The sequence below is a fragment of the Sminthopsis crassicaudata genome, chromosome 4 (genome assembly GCF_048593235.1).
Source record: "Sminthopsis crassicaudata isolate SCR6 chromosome 4, ASM4859323v1, whole genome shotgun sequence".
NCBI lineage: Eukaryota > Metazoa > Chordata > Mammalia > Dasyuromorphia > Dasyuridae > Sminthopsis > Sminthopsis crassicaudata.
In genome coordinates, this window is record NC_133620.1 from 426127922 (window position 1) to 426134664 (window position 6743).

At 37.6% G+C, this 6743-nt stretch overlaps 1 long non-coding RNA gene across 1 annotated transcript; it reads right to left on the reverse strand.

The window, feature by feature from the left end:
• Positions 1-4622: 4622 nt before the first annotated feature.
• On the reverse strand, positions 4623-5685 carry LOC141541412 (uncharacterized). Its single transcript, XR_012481785.1, has 3 exons — positions 5594-5685; positions 5206-5389; positions 4623-4723 (listed from the first exon to the last, which is right to left on the reverse strand). It is a non-coding gene; the product is annotated as an uncharacterized LOC141541412 (long non-coding RNA).
• Between the last annotated feature and the right edge of the window lie 1058 nt (positions 5686-6743).

The window sequence follows — 6743 nt, forward strand, 5'->3', positions numbered from 1 at the left end:
TTAGTTTCCTCTATTGTAAAATGGAGATAATAACAGCACCTACTTCCTAGGGCTATATGGATCAAATGAGTTATTTGGAAAGTGTTTATCACAGTGTTTGGCACATAGTAGATGCTAACAGAAGTATTTCCCTCCTGTTTGCCCGCGTCAATTTGCTAGAGACGGATCAGGCTTTAATGGGCTTCAGAACTGAAATGGTGTAGAATCCTAGGATCTGAGGATTAGAAAAGTTCTTGGAAGTCATTTTTCCCAAGCTCTCACCAAGTGCTGAAATTCCTAAGGCTCCAGACGCTGCCTATCAGCCTAATAATCCCCTAGTAAGAGTAAAAATGGGACAATGTGGCAAAGTGACTAGAGAGAGCTATCTTTAAAAGGAAGATCTGTTCTACCTCTGACACTTACTGGCTATGGACCCCTGGGAAAATTACTTCCCTGGTACTGAAGACAGCTCTCTAAGACTATAAATTGAAAAAAAAAAAAGTGATGGCTTGTATTGTAGAATGAGTTCCCTTATTAGGGAATTCCCTGTACTGCTAAGGACAGAAAGGTAACATGGTAGATAGAGCACTGGACCTGGAGTCAGGAGAACCTGAGGTGAAATCTGGCATAAAAAAAAAGCTGTGTGAGTCTAAGCAAATCACTTCATTCTGCTTGCCTCAGTTGCTTCATCTGTAAAGTGAGCTGACAAGGAAACAGTTAAGTCCCAATGTGGTGATAAAAGAGCTGGACATAACTGATAACTCAACAATCAATGCACTAATAAAATCACAAATCTAATCCATATTAATAACAATCATTTGTTTCTTTAGTTAAATGCAGCTTCCATATGGACACAGCTTCAAGGATGCTCCCCTCATTTCCCTTAGCTACCTTCTACCCCACCCCTGATAACAGGGCCAACATCCTATGTTAGGGAACTTCTCTTTTTGGTCATGATTCTGTTATGGAAGGTACACAGAAAACCCCTATTCTTTCTTCCATATAACAGCCCTTCAAATACTTGATGGTAGCAATCATTTTTTATTTCAACAAATAAACATTCATTAGATGCTTATTGTGTTCAAGGCACCATGCTAAGCTTATACAAAAATCCAAACCTTGCTCTTAAGAAGATTACAAAGTAATAGTGGTGGAAAGATGCTCAAAGTAACTACGATAGAGGAGATGTCTCTCTTCAAGAAGAAGACTAAATGAAGTGGCCTAAGAAAATTGAAGAGGGCGTAAATCTTTGCACCTGGAATTGGTGGTTCAGCAGAAACAGAACTAGAAGAAAAACCATTGAGGGTACTACAAAGCATAGTCAAATGGGGACTAGAGGCCCAGAAAACAGTCCTCCCGCCTGGGTAATCATGTCAATTGAGGGAGGCAGTCAGTCAATGAACATTCATTAATTACTTACTATGAGCTAGGAACTGTGCTAAGCAGTAGGGATACAAAGAAAGGCAAAAGACTCTGCCCTCATGGAGTTTACAATCTTGTGGGAGAAGACCCACAAAAAGAAACTGAAAAGCAGAAAGGGGATGTACCTTAATGGAGGTCTGATGGAAAAATCTAGAGGAATTCAATGAGGTAAGAAATGAAGAGGGGTCTGATCTAAATGACTTCCTTCTATGGAAGTTAGGAGAAGAGGTCTCCACCCAATCAGAGGGAGAGAAGGATTCCAGTGGCAGAGAGTACTACCAGGTGTGAGTTCTACACCTGAAGTGATCTTACAAGATGAAGAGTTTCCTGGAACATGATTGAAAAATCCAGAGAAGTGAAGACAAGTGAGGCTTCAAGTAGTCTGACCCTGGGAGAGGGGAACCACAGCAAAAGAGCATTTGGGGTGGCTCCCCAGAGCAATTATGCTGCTGAACAGACAACCTCAAGGTTAAGAGCAGAGATGGCAATCATCAGGCAAAAGGAAGTATATTCCTGCCCCCAAATCAAGTCCTGAAGCAAAACCTTTTTTACCCACCCTAGTTATGGATCTGATGTTCAGGTAAAGCTTCAAGAAGAGGTGCTAAGTCTTCAAATCAAAAATATCCAGTCCCTTCAACGATTTCCAGATCCTTTGCTATCCTGGTTTTCCTCTCCTGTATATGCTCTCAACTATCAATAAATCTCTAAAAAACGACATTCAGAAATAAAGAAAAATGGAGAATATCTAAGCATACTCTCATGAAACTACCCAGACCAACTACAATAAGGATTTGCTTCATTAAATCAATTAAAATCGAAGCCCTGAGAGGTAATATGATATGGTAGAGAGAAAGCTGACATATCTATAAATATCTATAAAAAGAGAGCCCAGAGAATCTGGGTTAAAATTCTGCCTTGGACCCATATTGGTTTGGTTACCCTGAGTAAGTTTTACACTATTGTTTGCCCAATCTTTTGGCATCTTTGGGATGTCTGTAAGACTTAAGTTGCAGAACGGTCACAAATCCGCATTGCTAAAGAGAATTTCCCCACTAGGAGTTCCTACAACTAATGAAGTCTCAGGTACAAAAAAAAAAAAAAAAGATTTAAGTCCAACAATAATATACATCTTGACTTTTCAAAACTCTTTTCAAAACTTTTTATCTTTTCAATTTTTCCAATGGCTGAAAAATATCATTTGTTGAAAACCAACCCAGTGTTCCTTGTTTGTTCCCTGGGCCTATATCTATCCCTATGTTTAAGACTTTATGTTTAATGCTTTACCATCATGAGAATTTCATGCTCTTAGTGATCCACTGACCTTAGACCAGTGCTCAAACCCTATTTCAACCCTTCCCTTGCTAAGACCTCCTAAAATGATATCCTTGTGTCTTTGCTCATATAATATTAAATCCCTAAACCCTCCAACTATTTTCCATCCCAGTCATGTTCTTTAAGACAGATGGTCCACCTGCTTATATCTCCTATACCTTTGTCCATACTCCTCCCAATCCTACATTTCTATCTCAGGCTTGCATTGCTCCAAGAACTCCCAAAACTAAATTAACTGTATGTATTGACTTCTCCTGCCACCCTGACCAAGGCAACAGTTAAATGTCGCTTTGTCCAGCTCCTACAACACTTTGTCATCTAATCATACAATGTTCTTAGCCCACATCAGCTTTAATCAATTCTGGTATTCCATAAATGGATCCTGGAGCTTCCCATATACCTAGATATTTCCCTGTCCTGTCAAACCTTGTTTCAAGGCTCCTAGTTGCTGAGAACCCCTGAAGATGGTTCTGCTTGACTCAGTTCCTTACCCTCCAAGCCACTTTACCCTAACCTTCAGTCCTTCCACTCGGACCCCAGCTCGGGAACTCATCATCAATTTATCACTTTATCCTTTTTTCATCTTGGAGAAGCAAGGTGGTATAGTTTATAAAGTCCAAGGCCTGGACCCAGGAAGACCTGACTTCAAATCTGGCAGCTGATCCTGGGTGAGTCACTCAAGCTTTTTTGTCTCATTTTCCCCAATCTGTAATATGAGATGAAAAAAAAAATAGAAAACTACTCCATCATATTTGCCAAGAAAACCCCAAAATGGGTCATGAAAAAATTACTAGGCAACTAATAAATTCCTGTTGAATTAACAAACAAGTAAAAGCTATTAGCATCGTTATTATTTAAGAGGCAGCTAGGAGACTTGTACACTTGGGAGTCAGGATGTCTCAGGTTGAAATCCCAGCTTTAATACTTACTAGTTTAGAACTAGGAGAAGCTACAAATTAAGTTGATCAGTAAATACATCTTCATGAATTAATTTGTTTTTATTGTGTATTTTTATTAATAAGATCATATTGAATGAATTATCCAAGCATCATTATCCATCACTTAGGAGAGTCAACTCAATTATTCCCAAGTTTCTGAAATTTAGCCCATTTGATGAGATCCAAAGGTAAGGGCTAAAGAGTAAATTCCAGTGGGCAAACCTACAATAATACAAATTCACATTCCCCTTCTCCCTGATACTAAGCCAATACTATTCGGAAGAATAAAAAGCTGTTCATTCTCTAAGAACCATAGAAAGTCTGCCAATTCCTCAACACTTATACCCAGCAGAGTAGAATGCAAATTTCTAGGGTTTACCCTCATGTTGACTTCCAACTCTTAATTCTTCCAGTTGTACAAAACCAGGTGGATAGCACCAGTCTGATCATATTTATCTTTGTATACCTAGCACCTTAGTAGGTGCTTAATAATTATTTGTTGAATTTAAATATTGAACTATATATGAATCTTTTCTGCTTATAGGGAGAGTTGCGAGAAAAGAAGGCTCCTCAAAGGTTTTTTTTAAAAAAGGAAATTTTCATTGATGATATGAAAATTGAGACAATTTTTAAAAAAATTTCTTAAACATATAGTACAGGGCAGGTATAAAACATTATGTCCTCTGCACCTCTGCCAAGAAAAAGGAAGCATAATAATAACAAGTAGAACAATAAACTATTTTAAGATTGGCAAAATACTTTTCTCACAATAATCTTGTGAAATATTGTGGGTTATTCAAATATTCCTATTTTACAGAAAACCAAGACTCAGAAACTTCAAGTGATTTATTTGACTGTGGTCACACAGTTGCTAAGCATCTTAGCTGAAAATGGGACCCAAGGTTTCTGGGTACCTGGATTCTTTCCATTCTCCCATAAGTTGCTCTTCTTCCTCCTCCTTCTCCTCCTCCATCTTCCTTCTTCTTTTCCTTCTCTTTCTTCTTCTTTTCCTCCTTTTTCTTCTTGTCCTGCTCTTCTTCCTATTCATCCACCTTTTTTGATGGAAAAAACAAAAATAAGATGCAAATGTCTTACCACAAATGTTCTATTAATTCCTACACTTTATATCTTGGACACTTAATAAAAGGTGTTAGCATAAGGCCTTTTAAGAGTTAATGGTGCCTCTTGACTATTTGTTATTCCTACCACTATTGTCATGATATTAGATAGAGGGAGTCTCCTGTTGAAAGAACTGATGGTCAACATCTGAGATATAGTGAGAAAAGGATTACCATTGAGTGAGTAACATTTTGTGGCTTTGGATATGCTACTCTAACCTGTCAATCAGACTGACCAAAACTCTAACCTGTGGTAGCCAGAGCTATACGTAGCAGGCTAGAGACAGGAGAGTCAGTAATCAAGCAGATGTTTATTTTCAAAATTAAATAAATGTTTGCAAGAAGAAGCCCTGCCTCCTGAGGAGGGCTAACCATGCTGGAGTAAAGGCAGACTTTATAAACATAAAAATACATACGTAGGTTGGACAATGATATTATCATTCTTGGTTCTTGAGTAGCAGTTTCTGTGACAGGCTCATTCATTAACAATGCAAGTATCCCTGGGTCCTGTGGGAGAAGTCCCCAAATTGACTATCTTAAGTCTTAAGGAACATTGAGCTTGTGATCATTCAGCAGAGTTCAGCAGAGTCCAGAATTATCCTGGAAAGAACAAGAATGCAGAACCTGGTTCAATTCACTTGGTAGTTACATAGGTATGATGAATAACTTTAGGCTACAGCACCTTGACTCTCAGGTCCCTGAGAAATAAAGAGAGTTCCAACAAATTTAAGAAGTTTCTGATTAAAATGAAAATTATAAATCCCTTAGTGAATGCCTGCTGTTGGTCAAAGCAATACACATTACCAGAAAATGAGATAATCCATGGTGAAAAGGATTGTTGTTATGCCAAGTTCAATATACAGTCTGCTTCCTGGATCTTAGCTGTGGAAAACAGGGTATCATCAAATATCTTGATATAGTCAAGAGTCTCTTAGCTTCAGATCTATGGATTTAAAAAAAAAAAAAATTTATAACTATTTTAATGTCCTTGGTTTCCTTTGTACTCTTACATATTTTATTTTATTTTATGCACTTAAAAAAATTTACTCTGAGAAGAAGTCTATAGGGTTTACCAGACTGTCCAATACATGCAAAAGACTAGCCTGAGGATGCAACTACTCTGCCTCAATTTCTTCATCTGTAAAATGATAATCCTGGATTAGTTGATCTTTTAATCTATTAGAATTATGTTCTACTGATTGACAGTACCCTTGGTACCACTTCCTACATTTCACACACATACAGATTGTTTTTGGTTAAAAAAAATATGACTGGGCTATAAGAGTTTTCCTTACATCACAAAGTTTAGTGTCATATACATTCTCCTCCCTTATTCTTTTTGTGGATTCTATATAAGAATGTGATAGAATCACAGATTTAAAGCAGAAATGAATTTTCCAGATCATTCTAGACCAACCCCTTTGTTTTACAGATGAAGAAAATGATGTAGAAAGAGATTAAGTGTTTTGCTCAGAGTCACACAGCTAGGCAGTTTCTGAAGTGAAATTCAAACTCAGGTCTTGCTGTCTTCCAAGCCTGGACTTTTCCCACCAACCCAGCACCACGTCTTTCTTGAATCTCTTCTTTAGGCTAAATATCCTCTGATGCTGTAAATGATCTTCAAATAGGAATAAATTCAAGGTCCTTCATCATCCCAATTGCCTCTAATTTCCATTGAAGAATGAGCAAGGAAGGACCCTGCGTGCTTTTGACAGAATAGCAGTAAATCTTTTACCCTCGGATTGTTGCCTGTAGCATTGGTGAGATCCTTAAACGGATGTGCTGGAGCCAGCTCTAATTAACTTGTAAGAACTTTTATTAACTTTTCAATGTAACCATTTATACCTCAGAAATCAGTGCTTGATTTATCGTTTAGCTAATTGTCTAGACTTAAGAAAGTGTTAATAATACAGATTAAACTTAAAAGCATTTGTATGTATGTTCTTCACCCTAT